The sequence below is a fragment of the Mytilus galloprovincialis genome, chromosome 3 (assembly GCF_965363235.1).
Source record: "Mytilus galloprovincialis chromosome 3, xbMytGall1.hap1.1, whole genome shotgun sequence".
NCBI lineage: Eukaryota > Metazoa > Mollusca > Bivalvia > Mytilida > Mytilidae > Mytilus > Mytilus galloprovincialis.
The window spans coordinates 21,328,517-21,350,161 of NC_134840.1; the positions used below are offsets into that span (position 1 = coordinate 21,328,517).

General features: G+C 32.3%; 1 long non-coding RNA gene across 1 annotated transcript; it reads left to right on the forward strand.

Annotated features, from left to right (window-relative positions):
- Window positions 1-7,500: 7,500 nt before the first annotated feature.
- On the forward strand, window positions 7,501-18,535 carry LOC143066353 (uncharacterized). The gene is made up of 3 exons (XR_012975571.1): window positions 7,501-7,635; window positions 11,385-11,520; window positions 18,445-18,535. It is a non-coding gene; the product is annotated as an uncharacterized LOC143066353 (long non-coding RNA).
- Window positions 18,536-21,645: the final 3,110 nt, after the last annotated feature.

Here is a 21,645-nt window from a genome sequence, read left to right on the forward strand (position 1 = left end):
ATAGTTGTCCAAGTGTATCAATCTTCTTATTTAAATAGTTGTCCAAGTGTACCAATCTTTTTATCTTTATAGTTTTCCAAGTGTACCAATCTTCTTATTTTTATAGTTGATCAAGTGCACCAATCTTCTTATTTTTATAGTTGTCCAAGTGTACAAATCTTCTTATTTTTATAGTTGTCCAAGTGTACCAATCTTCTTATTTAAATAGTTGTCCAAGTGTACCAATCTTCTTATTTTTATAAAATTGAGAATGGAAATGGGGAATGTGCCAAAGAGACAACAACCCGACCATAGAAAAAAACAACAGCAGAAGGTCACCAACAGGTCTTCAATGTAGCGAGAAATTCCCGCACCCGGAGGCGTCCTTCAACTGGCCCCTAAACAAATATATACTAGTTCAGTGATAATGAACTCCATACTAATTTCCAAATTGTACACAAGAAACTAAAATTAAAATAATACAAGACCAACAAAGGCCAGAGGCTCCTGACTTGGGACAGGCGCAAAAATGCGGCGGGGTTTAACATTTTTGTGAGATCTCAACCCTCCCCCTATACCTCTAGCCAATGTAGAAAAGTAAACGCTTAACAATACGCACATTAAAATTCAGTTCAAGAGAAGTCCGAGTCTGATGTCAGAAGATGTAACCAAAGAAAATAAACAAAATGACAATAATACATAAACAACAACAGACTACTAGCAGTTGACTGACATGCCAGCTCCAGACTTCAATTAAACTGACTGAAAGATTATGATTTCATCATATGAACATCAGGCACAATCCTTCCCGTTAGGGGTTTAGTATCATACCATCATAACATATATGAGAAGAACATAACCCGTGTCATGCCAACAACTGGTTTTTGAATGAATGTGTTTAGTTCCGATGCAAAGACCCTATAAGTGAATCAATATTAACGCCAAAATATGCAATCTTAAATGACCTGACAACAGTATCGTAACTATATCCCTTCTTAATAAGTCTATTCAAAGGTTTTGCTAGTTTTTGAGGTGAATACTGACACCTTTGTGCTTTATAAAGAATATTTCCATAAAAAATTGGATGTGAAATACCTGAACGTATAAGAAGTCTGGATGTTGAGATATATTTACGAATGATGTCCTTATACCGATGATAAAATTTAGTAAATGTTTTGACTAGTTTGTGATATCGAAAACCCTGGTGTAATAATTTTTCAGTAATACATAAATTTCTCTCATTAAAATCTAAAACATTTGATCAAGTGTACCAAACTGCTCTGATACTGCCAATATTGATTGCCATTGAGACCTTTCCAGTCAATTACTGTAATTGTACTACATAAATAGATATAGGAAGATGTGGTCTGAGTGCCAATGAGACAACTCTCCATCCAAATAACAATTTATCAAAGCAAACCCTTATAGGTCAATGTACGGCTTCAACACGGGGCATTGGCTCACACCGAACAAAAAGCTATAAAGGGCCCCACAATTACTGTACATCAGATTCCTGACAGGACAAGTGCAAACATTTGCAGCAGGATAAAACGTTTTAATGTTACCAAACCTTTTTCTGAAACAATAGCATAACATCACAACATAGAAAACCATACAATAAAATATCAATTGGAAGGCTTAACTCAATCAAAAAACGTAAATTAACACACTAACTAAATATTAGGAAAATATATTTAAGTGTCCTTGCAGGTTAGATCCCTAATGACATAAAATTATGGAGGTGTGGTATGAGTGCCAATTAGACAACTATTCACCAGAAACAAAAGAAACCGATTTTATTTTATGCTTTCAAAAATTAATTTTGGCCTTCCAAATGATATTCTATAGGACAATTTGTTTGTAACTTGTCAGTTTATAAATTATATAAAATAAACTGTTACATGCACCTCTGTCGGGAAAGTTGGCATTGCCAGTATTATACGTTCTGTCTGGGTCCAATAGATTTCTCTTCTCTCAAACATTTTAATTTCTACGATTTCCACGATCGTGCCAGATTAATATAAAAGTAAGAAGTTGTGGTATGATTGTCAATGTGACAACTATCCACCAAAGTTTAAATGAAGTGCGTATAAGCAGTTTTAGGCAACCACACGGCTTTCAACAATGAGAAATATCCATACCGTATAGTATGCTATGAGAGTCACTAACATGTAAAATATGAAGCAATTCAATTTCGAAAACTAACGGCCTAGTTTATAACAAATAATAGACGATTGTTTGCCAATTAAAACAAATATACCTGACATGAACCAACGACAACCACTGAACTACAGGCTCCTGACTTGGGCCAGACGCACACATAATGTCGCGGTTGTGTGTACTAATTATTGAGGTAGATGTTTAACGTACATACTTACAGGGTTACAGTCTGCAATCCCTCTGAATTCTAGTTGGTGAGCACTGCTTGGTTGAAAAGCAGCATAAACCATTCGTTAGTCTGTTTAAACCACATAGACTGTAACTACAGTTGTTTTTTTTTTCGATGAATTAATAAGGAACCAAATAGGCAATAAAAATAGTGAGACGAATTCGAAGAAAGACAAACGACAGATTGACAAAAGAAAAAGACAAAAAAAACCCGAGCAATCAGTAATCCAAAGACTGAGAATATTGAGTTACAAAATAAGTAAGAAATAGAGATCAGCAACACATTTGCACAAACCTGATAGAAAATCTGATATACCCTCGGGTCGAAACCTGCGTTCAAGTTGAGCATGAGATGGTACTAGCAAATCACAAACCGAAAGTACATTTCCCGAATTTACCGTGTACTGGTTTTAGTTTGGTTCGCGATTTTAAATCTTAAGTTCATTGTGAAGTGGTTCATAAAGTGTTTTTTTTCTATTGTCCTTGGGTTTTCTGCTTTCGTAAACTCATTATTTTTATTGTCTTTCACATTTTCCGTTCGACGATGAAAAGACAAGTTTCTTTCTAGAAAATTAAGCTTTCAATACTTGAAATTCAATGTTCAAGTGAAACTTTAAATCTTTTCTCTTTTATACAATAAAGTTACAAAAAATATAATGAATAATAAAAAAACTTAAAATTTCGACCCGATTAAAGTTAATAGAACACGTGTACTACAGTATATATTCAGTGTATAAATAATGCATAACCATGATACATCATTTCTCCGTAATGTTTGACATAAAACACAATATCCTATTGCGATCAATAAAATAATTGAAATCAATGCCTATTGGGTGGTATTACAAGCCTTCAAGTTGGTCCATTGCTCATTAATATGGAGTCAATGCAATGCAGTTTTCATAACATGTCGATACAATTTATATTCTAGATTCCAATGCAATTTTGTATTCCTTTGAGGAAATGAACATTTTGCTAAACAAAATGCGCCTTGTTTAGATTTCGGTGGAAGCTATTTATTAAATCATTTGAAGTTTGATATTAATGCTAGATTTACCACTTCCGAGAACGATACCTTTATCACTCATTGTAATCTGTTTGTGAAAGAAAAAAAATAGTAGATAGTTGTTACAATTATAATGCACTCTCTTTGACAACAAAGCAACAGCCAGTTGAACTGGTGTTGTTTTTGTTGCTGGCAATACATACAATGTCCCCAATAATAAGGCTGATCTATAAAGAATTTGATGGTAATTAAACTAATGAAACTTATAGTATTTGAAATCAACAAGGTCACCCTGTATAACCCCGATACAGATCAAACCGGACGTTGACGCGTTCGAATCGAACACACCGTGTAACACTAAGTTCAGACAGTAAGGAACTAATACTTTTAAAGAAAATCCAATATCTATTCTTCGGATATTTTGCCCCAATATATTCTTTGCCATAATACTCATTAGTTACTAAAAGGTTTTTCAAATGTGTGACATTTTTAAGGTTCATCATAAGGAATTGAAAAATATGGCCGTGTTTACACCTCCAAAATTACTATGAGTACAGAAAAATTGGTACATCCAGGAAAGTTTTAAGGCATGGCAGGAACTAGATATATAAAAGTTATATGAAGTCTACGTTTCAGAAAATTGAAAACTTACCTGGATTTTGATGTTCATTTTTTTCCAGTCTGCAGAAGATAGCAAAATAAACAAACACCCGAGTTTCATTTGATATGGTCCACTCAGTTACACAGTTTAAACCTGTTAAATAACCTATTGTTTACAGGTGTCTATTTTCCATCTATTGTCCATTTAAATCAATACTACTCACAACATTGATTATATGAGGGGAGCTTCTCAATCGTTTTCACTACTTAGTTAATTTTTGCACCTTCTGCAGCAACGAAAAAAAATGGATAGCAAAATCTAGAAAAGTGTATAATTTTCTGAAACATAAAATGCATTTAAAATTTATATATCTAGTTCCTGCCATCCCTTAAAACTGTTGCAGGTGTATAGGTTAGTCTGTACTCAGAGTAAAATTTGGGGTGTAAATACGGCCATTTTAGCAAAAAGGTTATGATAAACTTTAAATACAAATATCAAAAAACGCACGACGATATGAATGATTAGACGTGATTGGTATTTTTAAATATTCAAAACTAATGTTTCTCATACCTCATAGTTTTTAAAACATACATTTTTGAAAATTTCATAGTATAAATTATCAATCTTATAAAGATCGTTTGTTTATGTTGTATCTAGAAACAAAAAAACAAAAAAAAAATACACGTTTAAAAGTGTCTTTATTTTCATGTTGTGTACGCTTCGTTGTCGTTACACTTTTTTATACTGTACGCTTCGTTGACACAATGTTGCGTTTGTCAATGAATTTTGCATGTATTAATTTATGCTTTGGTATGATTATGACCAATATGCATGTATGAAAATAATAATTTCCCACCATAACATGCAGACAGCAACCCATAATATCCGTTATATTGCCGAAACACTCTAGGAGGAAATTTGTACATGTAAAAAAATCCTTATGTATACGAAAGTGTAAATTGGTAGGAAAAGTTATGAAAGGTAGGAAAATACAATAACTCAACAGGTGCAAATATGGCTAAGCATACAGATACACACGTCTGATTTCTAATTTGATAGTATTTTTGAAAGTTTTTATCATACGACATTTAATGTACGGTTAGGTGGTGGGTTTGGTATCCGCTAACATGTTTAATCTCGCCATATTCTGTATGTGCCTGTTCAAAGCCAGGAGCGTGTAATTCAGTGGTTATATATATTTTTTTGATCACTGTTTTGTGCATAAACTGGGCCGGTAGTTTTCTCGTATGAATTGTTTTACATTTGTCATTTCGTTTTATAGCTGACTATGCGGTATGGGCTTTGTTCATTGTTAAAGGCCGTACGGTGACCTAAAGTTGTTCATTTTTGTTTCGTTGTGGTCTCTTGTGAAGAGTTGTTTCAATGCCACATTTTTTTTTATATAGACAGCAATCAAAAACAATCAATGGATTATAGGTTAAGCCTTTGGCCTGAATCTTAAAGGCGGGTCCTAGGGGTCATAGATTACAATAGAATTACATTAAGGCTATTGAAAATGTGTATACAATAAACATGTAACTGATAGCCCTAAATAGTAATACAGTTACTTTTATGTGAAGATATAAAGATGAAAAGATAATTCTTAATTAAGGTCTTTCCTTTTTCAAAAGGGAAAGACCTTACTGTATTTCTTCTGTTTATTATCATTATTAGGGTCTTTCCTTTTTCAAAAATATAGAAAGTTATGCTGTACCGGTTAATCAACTAACATTATTATAATATGCACACTTATGAGAACTCATAATACCGTACATCCTGTTGATACTGTTTATATTTGGCATTTCACATGTCCATGCGTTTTATTACGTCTTTACATAAAAGCGTTGGATATATATTGATTAATACTTTAGATACATGATTTACATGTTAGTTGTAATTCGCTTTGAAATAACTATCAGTTACTAAAATTACTCCTTTGTCGATATTGTATATGGTTTTTCTGCCTTATACCGACATTTTGAGTTGAGCCAATTGCAACTGTACAGGTTGGGGGCTCACGTGTTTAATCCCGCCGCAATTGTTTTGTGTCGGTCCAACGTCAGGAGCCTGTAGTACATTGGTTATATAGATCTGTCATTTTTTCTTCTTCTTCAATACATAATTCATAAGTTATAAAAATATTACTGTTAGTTTTATCGTTTTAATTTTTTTATATCGGGGCCTTTTTTAGCCGATTTATTGGTTTTCCTCATTGTTAAATATTGTACATTGGACTATAATAATTACTTTATACAGTCACTTCATTTAAACTTTGGCGGAAAGTTGTCTCACTGGCCACCACATCACATCTACAAAGCTTTATAAATAAAAAAAATAATAAAAAAAATAAAGCAGTTGGAATGCCATCTAGGTCATTCGGCAAATTAAGTTCAACGAGTTCCTATGTCTGCTTTCGTCTAGGCGAATTTGGACCAACATCGGCATTTGGAAGAGTCTCAAATTGTGAAAAGTAAGTCATTAAAGTTTTATTGACTGTACTATACTTTTCGAAACTTTATTTCAACTGGAATATCTGTGTTAAATGTTCATTTCATCTTGAATAACGATGAAAGTCACAATTTTCAAAAACTACTTTGACTAAGTTAACGCGACACATTTGATTGAACGAACAATACAGTAAGAGAAAATTTATTTAGTATGATATTGCGTTTATTCTAAGTTCTAGGGAACATTTGAAGAAACGTAGTAGTTCAACGTATAGTTATTTATTATTGCTTAAGGTATTAATATTCAGCATTGTTTACCTCATAAAACGTATGAAATTGCACCATGTCTGTGCGTTTTGCACCTAGCAGTTTTATCAAACGTTCTATGCAATATCTAAAACTTAAAACAATTGTATGATTGAATAAACAAACTAACATATGCACATTGACATATTTATAAATACTCAAATAAGTTCTAGAGAGGCATTCGAAATTGTTGTCATGCCAAATGTTGTCCTGATTAAATGTATCGCTTCGAACGCGTCAACGTCCGGATTCATTTGTATCGGGGTTATACGGGGTGAAGGTGGCAAATGAAATTAAAAAAGGATGAAAGGGACTTTATTTTTTAAATTTAGAAAAGAACCTAACGCCATTTCTATAAAAGCATTGAAAACTCCGAAAAAGCTTTCCAAATCCTGATTCGGCAATTTTTGCCTGGGGTAGTTGATGGAGACTCGGAACGATAAAAAAAAAAACCTTACTGTTTTCAAATTGAATAATTCGACGTTTTATGAATTGCTAATTTACGGAAAATGACAAAAAAACAATAGTAAATATGGCATAGAACAATTATCGGTTTTATATTTAAAAAACATATCCGGAAAAAAAGTTTTTTTCCAGGATTGTTCTTTGTATGTTTTTGATAAAAAAAAAGTTTTTATGTTAGGCAAAATAATAACAGAAGTAACTTTTAAACTGTAATTACTACAATGATTTTTTCATTCAATTTAGTTGATAAATAACAAATTGGTATTCCTTCTTTGGTTTTTATAAAAAGAATTTTTATTTCAGGTTTTAATTTTATTGGTTGCTATTGGAATGACGAGAATAACACACTGAGTGATCATTATCCACCTGCTCCAATAACAATACAGTGCTTCCTAACATGCATCAGTGCTAATAAAGGATACACATATGCGGGTACACAGATGGTAAGTTGATACAAACCTATGTATATTACTAGACTGACAAGTGATGTCTCCTGGATTGAATAATACCTAGTACGCTCTATGTCGATCAGATTTTAGACATGTTTATCAGTCTATGTATAATACTAGACTACCGAGTGCTTAGTTTAAACATATTTCATTTGCTGAATTAAAGCAAAATGGATAAGAAACAAGTAAATCATACTTATGAAGTCTTCTCCATGTGCTTCTCTGAGTGCTGTCCCCTAGCTTGATACATATGCTCGGTTTATTCATTGAATGCCAACATCCTTTGATCTACAGTTTAATGTAGAAAAAGCAACCAAGGCTCTTTACTAAGTGTTAAGACTAGGTCGTCTACATAATCTTTCTATATGTAGTCAGCCGGATTTATTTGATAAAATGGTAAAGCCAATATTACCGTTCGGCTGTGAAGTATCGGGTATTGCCAATAACGACATGCTTGAAAGGGTACATCTAAAATTTGATAAATTGTTATTAAGTCTAAAAACATCTACACCCTCTTATATGATTTATTGGGAGCTTGGGGAGATATCCTATAGACTTAGACATAAAAACTAGATTGATTTCATTTTGGGGAAAATTAACATATTATTTATATAAATTGTGCTTTTTACATTTCTAATAATGACAATGTGATATTGTTATGGTTAAACAGAATAAAGGCTATTCTGAACGAATGTAGTATCCCAAATGTGTGGGAAACACAATCTTTTATAAATTGCAATTGGTTAGTTTCATTCATCAAACTTAAACTTAAAGATTAGTATGTACAAGTCTGGCATTCTTTACTTGAAAGCTCGCCAAAAACACTAGATTACAAACTTTTTAAAGATATTTTGGAAAGAAGGTTATTTTGAAATTCTGTGTAGATTTATGACCACAAATCACAAGCTCTCTATTGAACAGGGTAGATGGAACAATATAGTAAGAAACAATAGACTTTGTCTTCTATGTAATAAAAATGATATTGGTGATAATATGCATTATGTATTAGAATGTAAATACTTTGAAGAAAACAAGAAACATTGTCTGTCACATTATTATTTGAAAAATGCAAATATTGTCAAATACAAACAGATCATGTCTTCAAAAACAAATCAGAATTGATTAAACTATGTAAATTCATAAAGATAATTCACACAGGTGTATCTGCTCCTGGCTAAATGGACTTCATATATTGTCTTAGCAACTGTTTTGTTTGTTCTGTCTTATTGAAAATATTGTAAATAATTGTCTAATCTGTACCAATGTATATGGTTTATTGAGAATAAAGATATGTATGTTTGTAAGAACAGACACTTTACCTGTGAAATTATGTTCGCGTTCAAGGAATACTTGTAGGTGTAAGAAGTAATCACAACAAAAGTGCATGCTCAACAAAACAATCATACTACTAATAACCAGGGAATTGTATATTTTCAATCCTTGTACCTGTAATCATTCTTTTTTTTTACAGATAGGTAAATGGATTCTCTTAAAATGACATTTTAAAAAGTGTTGCAAAGTCTCAAAGTCAGCATGTGCATATTGTTGAGAATTCCAGTTTGCACAAATTCTACAATAGCCTCTTTGGATTTCGATTTTTTTTTCAATAACTCTATAGTTGTGTGTGCTGTAATCAATATCCTCCCGTATTACTTGATGGAATATCTTGAAACTTTGTATAACATGTTAGATAACTATGTTTTATATTTTGTTCAGTTTTTGCAGGATATTTTTCTTGCTCATATTATTTCACCCTTTTTTTCTTGTAAGTGATTAAAAAATAAATACTGTTTATGTCATTATTAGGTTCGTAACTTGTTACCCCATTTTATGGATTTTCTTGAAACTTTGTAGAGTTTCCAGCTTGCATGGAAGTCATCAAATTTACTTTATTATTCTGGTGATTTTTAAAGTTTAATAAATTGTTCAATTGAAATCTTCACATAGTTTATAATAACTATATAATATTTAAAATGATATGGAATTAAATCAATCTCCAATATCTTTTTTTTTAGTTTGAAAATAATTGTATTTAACTAAATTTCAAATATGTCTAACATTGTTTCATTTTGATAAACATTTCCCTTCTAATTTTAATTTACTTTGTTTCTTTACCTTTCATGACTTCATTTAATGTTAACCCTAAAATTTACTTTTTTTTCTTATATTAAAGTGATAAAATGTTGCAATTGTATCAAGTTCCCTTATTATTTCTAACAGTTACATATTTATAAAAATACCTATTATTAATTGATTATTATAAAAACATGTACTGGAATATTTTTGTTGGCATTCAAGGAATATGTAACATATGAAATGTTGGCACTCGAGGAAGACACATTATGCTCTATATCGATTAGATTTGAGACTTATCTACCAGTATATGTATAAAACTAGTCTGACGAGTGTTGTCACAGGCTTGATACCTACGCTCTATATCGATTAGATTTGAGAGAGATTTATCAGTCTAAACTGACGAGTGCTGAACCCTGGCTTGATACATACGCTCTATATCGAACAGATTTTAGACATACATATCAGTCTATATGATACATATAGAATAATACATGGCAAAATCCGTATCATATGTCGCATCATCCCGAGACACCAATATCAGCCCAAGGGCCTTTAGGCCCAAGGGATGATATTGGTCGAGGGTGATACGGATTTTGCCATGTTTTATACGCTTTATCATATATTTCAACAGGAGAGTATTATATTTAATGAACTGTTTTCTGATCCATAGCACTGGGTTTCTTTCAGTTCTACTTTTGTCTTGTTTTAAAAGCCTTCAAAGAACTGGTCAGTTACTTATCCGAAGCACCTGGGTCACCTTACAATTTGCTTGCTGTTGTTTTAAAAATATTTTGTTTATTTTTGTATTTTTTTTTTTTTTGTGTGTATTCGTATTTTTTATAGTTGCATTTAGTGTGCCAAAAAATATCAAAACTTGACGTTCGTGACGTCACATACCAAACAATCACGTCATTCAACAAATTGCGTCACACCCGAATGACCGTTCTATTGGACCTATTTTGAGGAAAAATATTTCTTAAGCTTACATAAATAAAACCTGACTTTATGTATAAAAAAAAGTATGGGGTGTGATAAAGGGTGTTATAAAGGGTAGGGGTGTGATAAAGGGTATGCGATAAAGGGTGCGCATCAAAGTTGCGCGATATGGATTAAACAGCAGGCTATTTATCAAATGTTCAAAACTACTGTATTTACTACTAAACATATGATAAATGAAAATACCGCATGGTATACCAAACAACATCAACTATCTATCAACACCTGACTCCTGCCAAAAAAAAACCCAGACATACAAACACAAACGAACAACCATGGTACATGTACAAATGGCCTAACTTAGTATAGGCATAAGGGGGGTTACAAAATATGGTGGGGTAAACCAAGTTTTACGTGCGAACATCAGTCCCAAAACTCTGTGGTATTCTAGACCATGTGTAAAAAAAACCCATACAGAAACCGTTACCGTGCTGTAAATCATGGGATGACAACTTTTTGTTACTTATCTGACGAGACTTAGATATAACTTTTCAAGTTCATAATATTATCTTCGTAATGCCTGTCACTTAACAAGTTGGCTCGACGGATTTTTTATAGTATCTTTTTCTTGATTACTTCCGATGCAATTTCTCTTAAAAAGTTTTGAAAAGTTTAAGATTAGTGTAAACTTATATTTTACTTTCCGTTTACCCTTTCTTAAATATTTGCAGGACCCACTTTCATGTGTCTGTGGTAAAAGCATTTTTAATCAAGGAGTCCAACCTAGCAATGATTGTAACGTGTCATGTCCTACAATGTCAGGTGACATTTGTGGAGGTCACTTTAGGTTGGCTGTCTATAATATTAGTAGGTATTGACAGATTTGAATATATATTTTTGTACCAATTGGCACTGCAATGGAGCTGGTGAATCTTTGTATTGGAACTGAATAATACCCTTTTACTACCGAAAATTTACCTGATAATATAGAAATAAGATGTGGTATAACTGCTAATGCGACAACGCTCCACTAAATGAAATAGCAGTTAACAGCTATAGGTAACTGTACGACCTTCAACAATGATAAAAATCCATACCGCATAGTTGGCTTTGGAACAATTCAAACGAGAAGACTAACTACTTGATTTATGTTCAAAATAATGAACGAAAAACAAATATGATACACAACAACAATCGACAACCACTGAATTACAGGTCCTGACTTGGGACAGACACCTACAGAATGTGGAGGGGTTTAATTAATTTATTTGTGTCAAACCCTCCCTTCACCTGTGACAGTAATGTAACATTACAACAAAAGAACACACTTTACAAAAGGCTTAACTCATTAGATCGATACAAAGCAAAAACACATCTAAGAGAAACACAGACTGGACGTTGCAAGGTATTTGTACATACCCATAACAAAAAAGACTATTAGGTACAGATCTGAGAGTTCTCATAGATTCAGTGTTAAGACGTCAGAGAAAACATGACCTTGTGCAGTGCCAAGATATGGGTATCGACAGGTTGTTGGAAGATCTAAATACAGTGTTGAATTGGTAACCTTTCAGAATAAGTTTCTTTAATTATTTAATTAGTTATCAAAGGTTCCAGGGTTATGATTTAGTACTCCAGACGCGCGTTTCGTCTACATAAGACTCATCAAAATAGTTAGAAAAGCCAAATCCTTATTTTGATAATGATGGTTAATCAACACGAAGAGCAACAAACTTATAAGGAAAATTCAAGACAAATAAAGAATGAGGAAATCGGAAAAGGCTAAAAAGCAATGAGCACGTGGAAATACGAATTCGTATATACTGGCGCAGCAGCCTTTTTATATTCTCATGTTGTTTTTGTGATGATTTTTTCTTTATAGTATTTGATTCAGCCGTACTGGATCTTTCCAATCACTAATGTTTTGGAGATGGTGCTGAAAACTAAATTGAAGACATATCATGAAACAAATGACTTGCAGAACTTATACACTTTATAAATCCTCAACTGTCAACCTTTGACATATCATTTGCCCTTAAATTAAGAAAAGATTGGTTGAACAACCCTGTTATTTTAGATATACATTTTAATATAGTTCCTTCGTAAATATAGTCAACTGATTTAAATTTTATGAATTGATTTGAAAAAGTATTTGTACATCAATTGAATCAGTTGATAAGAATTTTGAAAGTTTTATATTAGTATCTTATACTTGTGTAAATTATTGGTCAGTGAACTTTTGGCCAACACGCGTAGTAATATATCTAAGTTGATTCCCACACTTTTTTGAAATGTTATTACTCCAATTCTTTTCATAGCCAAGTAAGAGTCAGTATGATTATAACTGTCATCATTTTCAAATAATTACACTCAAAGGTTTAGGTATTAATTGGATACAACCCTAGTCTTAATTCCCCACAGTTATCTCATGACGTGTTACATAATTAAATAGACACAAGTTATTACACACCAAATTGAATACACACAAACCTCAAAAGTAAACCTAAAAATGTATTATTTATTATGATCTACACTACATTAAAATATTCTGTTAATTTTCTACCTAGCTGAATGATTTATCAGGTGTGTTTCTTTTCAAAGAAATGTTAAAAAAATATGCCTAAAATTAAGGAATAACAGTACTGTAGTTGAAGAGTTGCCACCGTCAATTGTAGATTTGATGGTCGCAAATGCAGTTTTACTGGCCACGCGTAGCGGAGACAGTAAAACGGAGATTTGAGACCGTCAAATCAAAATTGACGGTGGCAACTCTTCAACTACAGTACTGTTATTCCGATTCTAATGCATTACAAAAAGAAATGACACGATTAAACTTGATAAATTTGACAAACGAAAATAATGCGCGAAACTTTATAAATGATTTTGGTGCAAAGACGTCATGGGTAAACGTGACGTCATACAAATGAAAACTTACACACTTGAGGTTATTACGTTACCTGTACGATTCAAATTCGGATACAATTACATTAAAACGGCGAATTCGAGGTAGGTGTTGTTTTATTTTCGATTTTTTAGCAGTAATCGAACATTTGTTGATTCAATCAATTCAAAATGGCGGGTCCCTCCTTAGTTACGCCTGGTCAACTGTGGATTTGACGGCAACTTTTAACCAATGAAAAAAAATTGTTACATAAAAATTGCATTAGAATATTATTTCACTTTTAAAATTCGTGTCATTATCATCTGACATAAAGTCAATAATCAAGTTGTTATTGATAAGGTACAATTATTAGAAATTTGGTTGAAACAAAAAACCAAATTACATAAATCTTACCTGAGCATTTTATGCATTAAAATTTATGTGTTTGTTCTCCATTTATATCCCATTATATTGCTATTTAACAGTAATTGGAAATATCTCAGCCTTAGGTATTTGTACATTTAAATTTTAATACAGGAAGAGTATTTTTTCTTGATGAAGAATGAACACCAATTTAGATTGAAACATTTTGTTGGTTAGAAAGTGCATTTCCTAGGCCTCTTTCTGGAAACTATATCATTATCAATGGTATATGAAAAATATATAACTTGTTTCTAATCTTGTCAATACCATTAAATTGCAAAAAAATATCAATAATAATCTGAGAGTGTCTAAAAGTGAAATATCAATATATATATAAATATTTGCATCAATATTGCGAAATTCCCTCCCTTTGGACAGTAACATAGCACTTTACAGTGATATTGGAAATGGAAAAAGGAACAAAATAGAAATAGTATGGTTAGAAAAGAATATCAGAATAGCTATATATATGGCTGGATCACAACATCCACGATGCTTTGATTTTTATTCTGTTATCTGTCTTCCTGTTGCATAACTATATTTAGCTTCAGTCAAAACTCGTCCGTAATGAGAGAATACATACTAGCTATTTTAATTATAAAAGTAAGATATTTCGGTCGTGAAAAAAATATGCATCAAATATACGAATTGAAATCATTACAAAGGAACGTATGAAAACAGAAACGAACTATACAATGATCAGATAGCCTTACTTTGTACAACATGTAGCAAAAAGTAAAATCACAAAAATACTGAACTCCGAGGAAAATTCCAACAGAAAGTCCCTAATCAAATGACAAAATCAATAAAACACATCAAACGAATGGACAAATACTGTCATATTCCTGACTTGGAACAGGCATTTTCAAATGTAGAAAGTGGTGGATTGAACCTGGTTTTACAGAGCTATATCTCTCACTTTTCGCATCAAATTCCTTTATTTTTACAACGATGCGTGAACAAAACAGACATAATCAGTACAAAAGTCAAAATATGGTTACAGCAGTCATTACTGTGTTACAATCTCAAAACAAACAAACATTTTCAAAAAAGCACAAAAAGCATCTATCAAATTAAAAAAAAACATTCATTGTTTCGCGTATTTGGCGTCAGAAATGAAAACGCAACATAGACATAGCCTGACTAATTAGTACAACATGGAGCAATACAATGTCCATATAGCCTGACTTTGTACAACATGTAGCAATACAATGTCCAGACAGCCTGACTTTGTACAACATGTAGCAATAAAATGTCCATATAGCCTGACTTTGTGCAACATGTAGCAATACAATGTCCATATAGCCTGACTTTGTACAACATGTAGCAATAAAATGTCCATATAGCCTGACTTTGTGCAACATGTAGCAATACAATGTCCATATAGCCTGACTTTGTACAACACGTAGCAATACAATGTCCATATAGCCTGACTTTGTAAAACATGTAGCAATACAATGTCCATATAGCCTGACTTTGTACAACATGCAGCAATACAATGTCCAGATAGCCTGACTTTGTACAACATGTAGCAATACAATGTCCATATAGCCTGACTTTGTACAACATGTAGTAATACAATGTCCACATAGCCTGACTTTGTACAACATGAAGCAATGCAATGTCCAGATAGCCTGACTTTGTACAACATGTAGCAATACAATGTCCATATAGCCTGACTTTGTACAACTTGTAGTAATACAATGTCCACATAGCCTGACTTTGTACAACATGTAGCATAACAATGTCCACATAGCTTGAATTAGTACAACATGTAGCAATACAATGTCCATATAGCCTGACTTTGTACAACATGTAGCAATACAATGTCCACATAGCCTGACTTTGTACAACATGTAGCAATACAATGTCCAGATAGCCTGACTTTGTACAACATGTAGTAATACAATGTCTGCATAGCCTGACTTTGTACAACATGTAGCATTACAATGTCCGTATAGCCTGACTTTGTACAACATGTAGCTATACAATATCCATGTAGCCTGACTTTGTACAACATGTAGCAATACAATGTCCAGATAGCCTGACTTTGTACAACGTGTAGCAATACAATGTTCATATATGCTGACTTTGTACAACGTGTAGCAATACAATATCCAGATAGCCTGACTTTGTACAACATGCAGCAATACAATCTCCATATAGCCTGACTTTGTACAACATGTAGCAATACAATGTCCAGATAGCCTGACTTTGTACAACGTCTAGCAATACAATGTTCATATATGCTGACTTTGTACAACATGTAGCAATACAATGTCCAGATAGCCTGACTTTGTACAACATGTAGCAATACAATCTCCATATAGCCTGACTTTGTACAACATGTAGCAATACAATATCCATATAGCCTGACTTTGTACAACATGTAGTAATACAATGTCCACATAGCCTGACTTTGTACAACATGAAGCAATGCAATGTCCAGATAGCCTGACTTTGTACAACATGTAGCAATACAATGTCCATATAGCCTGACTTTGTACAACTTGTAGTAATACAATGTCCACATAGCCTGACTTTGTACAACATGTAGCATAACAATGTCCACATAGCTTGAATTAGTACAACATGTAGCAATACAATGTCCATATAGCCTGACTTTGTACAACATGTAGCAATACAATGTCCACATAGCTTGAATTAGTACAACATGTAGCAATACAATGTCCACATAGCCTGACTTTGTACAACATGTAGCAATACAATGTCCAGATAGCCTGACTTTGTACAACATGTAGTAATACAATGTCTGCATAGCCTGACTTTGTACAACATGTAGCATTACAATGTCCGTATAGCCTCACTTTGTACAACATGTAGCTATACAATATCCATGTAGCCTGACTTTGTACAACATGTAGCAATACAATGTCCAGATAGCCTGACTTTGTACAACGTGTAGCAATACAATGTTCATATATGCTGACTTTGTACAACGTGTAGCAATACAATATCCAGATAGCCTGACTTTGTACAACATGCAGCAATACAATCTCCATATAGCCTGACTTTGTACAACATGTAGCAATACAATGTCCAGATAGCCTGACTTTGTACAACGTGTAGCAATACAATATTCATATATGCTGACTTTGTACAACATGTAGCAATACAATGTCCAGATAGCCTGACTTTGTACAACATGTAGCAATACAATCTCCATATAGCCTAACTTTGTACAACATGTAGCAATACAATATCCATATAGCCTGACTTTTTTCAACATGTAGCAATACAATGTCTTCATAACCTGACTTTGTACAACATGTAGCAATACAATATCCATATAGCCTGACTTTGTACAACATGTAGCAATACAATATCCATATAGCCTGACTTTGTACAACATGTGGCAATACAATATCCATCTAGCCTGACTTTGTTCAACATGTAGCAATACAATATCCATATAGCCTGACTTTGTACAACATGTAGCAATACAATCTCTATCTAGCCTGACTTTGTACAACATGTAGCAATACAATATCCATATAGCCTGACTTTGTACAACATGTAGCAATACAATATCCATATAGCCTGACTTTGTACAACATGTAGCAATACAATGTCCAGATAGCCTGACTTTGTACAACATGTAGCAATACAATATCCATATAGCCTGACTTTGTTCAACATGTAGCAATACAATGTCCAGATAGCCTGACTTTATACAACATGTAGCAATACAATATCCATATAGCCTGACTTTGTACAACATGTAGCAATACAATGTCCAGATAGCCTGACTTTATACAACATGTAGCAATACAATATCCATATAGCCTGACTTTTTTCAACATGTAGCAATACAATGTCCAGATAGCCTGACTTTATACAATATGTAGCAATACAATATCCATATAGTCTGACTTTTCACAACATGTAGCAATACAATGTCTTCATAGCCTGACTTTGTACCACATGTAGCAATACAATGTCCATATAGCCTGACTTTGTACAACATGTAGCAATACAATGTCCATATAGCCTGACGTTGAACAACATGTAGCAATACAATCTCCAGATAGCTTTACTTTGAATAACATTTAAGGGGATTTAACCTATTTATCTGCACATACACCTCTCCTTTTGATGATGAAATGTGAAACTAAATCAAAGTAACCCGTAATAAATACATGCGCAACCCAGGCAAACAAGATTACTTAGTACCTCGTACTTGAAGAAAACAATATATTAAGGACTGTCCATTATACGAAAACACAGCATTAAAATGTGCTTGTTACTACATGAGGTACATTTGAGATTAGTTTTTAAATCTGATAAATTCTATTAAGAGAAACGTATAACTATACGAGAAATATGATCGACTCTCTAATATATTCTCCCTGACCGGGTCTAAATTAGTATAACTGGACAGTTCTAACATACATCTTTTCCAAACAGTTCTGATCTGGAACAATTCTGTATTTAAAGATATTGCACGTATTATTTTATCGTTACAGCTGACGAATCAATACTAATAATTTTATCACAAAAAGGAACTACAACTTTACCAACATCATCAACACAGGCAGAAAATCTTGATTGTACGTGTAGTTTTACGACCAGTAAATGGAAATTTTTTAGAGACATCAACATAACTAAAGACCAGCTTATTGATATCTTAAAATCAAATGTTGACGAACTTCAACAAAACTTAACTGTGGATGTTAAAGCTACTTCTGCCTAAAAAAATACAAAAAAGTCTGCCTCAGATCGTAGCACATCATCTATGTTGATGGGTCTTGCTGGTGGATTCATTTTTTGCATTCCTATATTACTGATTATTTCGTCGGATATAATTCATGTTTATAACAGCATCAATACTAAGACTGGACCCTGGGTTATTAACGTGAACTGTTTAATCAACATACAACATACTTGTTCTTCACAGAACTAGGTATTAAATGTGTAACAAGATATTGACACAAAGTAGCACTATAAGGTTGGGTGCTTTTCAGACAAAACAATATTTGAAAAATCGTAAGAGCAGATAATTGAATTCATTACCTTCTTAAATACACTAAATCATAAAGCCCTTTAAAATCTGAAATAAATGTTACTACTATAATGTCGACTAAGTATATAATCAGTTAAACCTATACTTTGGAGAGGAGTCAGTTTGACTTTGCAGTATGAATAAATAAACCGTAAAACTGATTGCAACGAGAATTTCAAAACTTACCCTATCCTTTTGGCAACCAAGTATACTATTCAGACTGAGTATTCTATATCGTGATTTACGTAATTTGCAGCATCTTACAATTGAATATATTGTTAGTTTGTTTTTGTTTTTGTTTTAAAATTGAATATTCACCTGTGGACTTTAAAGTCAAGATTCAAAAACCCCACACAAAATATGTTTGGTTGTTACTTTATCATTAAAAGGTATTTAAAATTAATGTACTTTGATAATGATAGACATAGTTCTTTTTTATTTTGCGAATATGACCATAAAAAGTTCATTGAAATATCAAAACAAATATTGCATATACAGTCATTCCCAAAAAATGGGTACAATTACAAAATTTCAGTGTCGCCGGCAAATAACCACAAAATGCAAGCCTAACATATGTCACAGATAATCTTTTTCGTGTTCTAAGTGATTAATATGTATACTAAAATAAAATTATATTCTTTTGTGATGTGTATCGTAAATATATTTGTGTGATTTTCTATTCAATATACGGAAATCACACGAATTCCGAATGTCGCCAAGAAAAACTCCAAATATCGGTGTGAATTAAAATACTTTATTTCATCTAAATCATGATTAGATCTGCTTTTTTTATTTGACACTATATTGATTTTTATCCACAAAAATATTTTAGAATCAAAAGTTATAATATACACTTTGATTTACCCATTAAACCAATGTCGCCGATAAACGTATAACCTACCGTAACGTATCTTTAGGTACAGTCAAAACATATTTATATGATTGGAAATCATGCCCAAAGTGACTTTAAGCAAAGTTGATACATCAAATTTTAAAATCCTGCATTTAACTTTTATTGCAATGAAACGAAAAATAAAAAAAAATCTTCTCTTTCTCTTTTTTTCGATTGTCGCATATAAGAATCCAACCTACGTGACGCGTATTTTGGAACGCACTAACCAAGAACAAATCAAAATGATGATTATTTCATTGAAAGCACCCATAAAGCTTCTCAATAATCAGTTTTGAGAAAGCAACCCAACAATATTGTTACATATTTCCATGTATAATGTAAATGAAACTAACCTCCGTTTAAATAACCTCCGTGACGCAGTTATTTACAGTTAAGTTGTCAGACTTTTTTATCAGTATCAGCGGCTGCCGACACAGCCGAAAGTCATTTTTGTAGCAGACATCATTTATTTTAAATAAAACAGACAAACAAAATACAGATTTTGAGAAAAAAAAATGTTGTTTTGAGAAAGGTAGGTTAACTTGTTTTTCCCTATTATGTGAGCAACATTATAACGTTTAACGTTATATATCGGCCATTTTCTTAGATTTAAAATAGTCTACAACACAACTTGTGTAATTACGACGACAATCATAACTTTAACAACGGTTTATGGCAAACATTTTCAAGATTATTTAGGACTCATCAATGTAACGGAGGTTATGCAAATAAAAAAAATCTAAAGATGCATGTAAACACGATCATACCAATTGAAATTCTTGTACATTGTTATAGATACCAAATCAGTTCATCAATAATCACTAATAAAAATCAAAAGGTGATGTCAATCATAGACGACATCATTGATTTACGTTACGGAGGATAGAAATTTAAGGAAAAAAAGTTTTTTTTCTCTAACAGGACTTTACTCTTTTTAGATAACGATTTACTAAGAAAATGTTTAATTCTATTGTCTTGTTTGTCATTTAATTCCAATATTTACATTCATTTATATGTTTGCTGTTGGTAAGAACTGGAATTGTCCGTTATGGAGGTTTTAAATGTCGTTACGGAGGATAGAAATTTTCGAAATGAAATTATTTTGACTCCAAAACTTCATAGTTGAGTATAATATATACATTATGGTGTGAAGGAAGATGACATTATCTGTGTAGAGCTAATAAAATTAAGTTGAACAGTATTCGGTTTAGGTAAAACATATTTTTGAGTGAAAGTTCATGAATCGTTACGGAGATTTTGACAAAAACAAGTCCATTTGACTAAAAGAAACATATAACTTGATAGAAAACAGTTTTTTAGTTTGTAATGTCAATAAATTGTTTAGAAAAGCTAGCATTAAAGAGTTAAGTTTTACTATGTATCAGCATTCAGATACTGGTTTGATATCAACCTCCGTAACAAAGATGGGGGTGTGAATTAATACAAGCATAATAAATACATACAAGTGATTCAAAACATAAATAATAGGGTTTTTCCTGGAAAGCTGTATTATGAAACTAAAATATTATACAGCATAACATTTCATTAGTTTAAATTTATTACAAAATAAGTTGTGAAAACTACTTATTTGAATTATTTTTTAAACACTATATTAATTCAGACCTTAAAATTGGTATTTGCTTTCAATATATACAGAATAATACGTATAAATCAGTTTGCTATGGTGGTAAATGTAACCCATTTCACATGAGCCTGGATTTAAATCTTGTGTTTTTCTCTAATGCAATTTTTAAGATGGATTTATACAACACT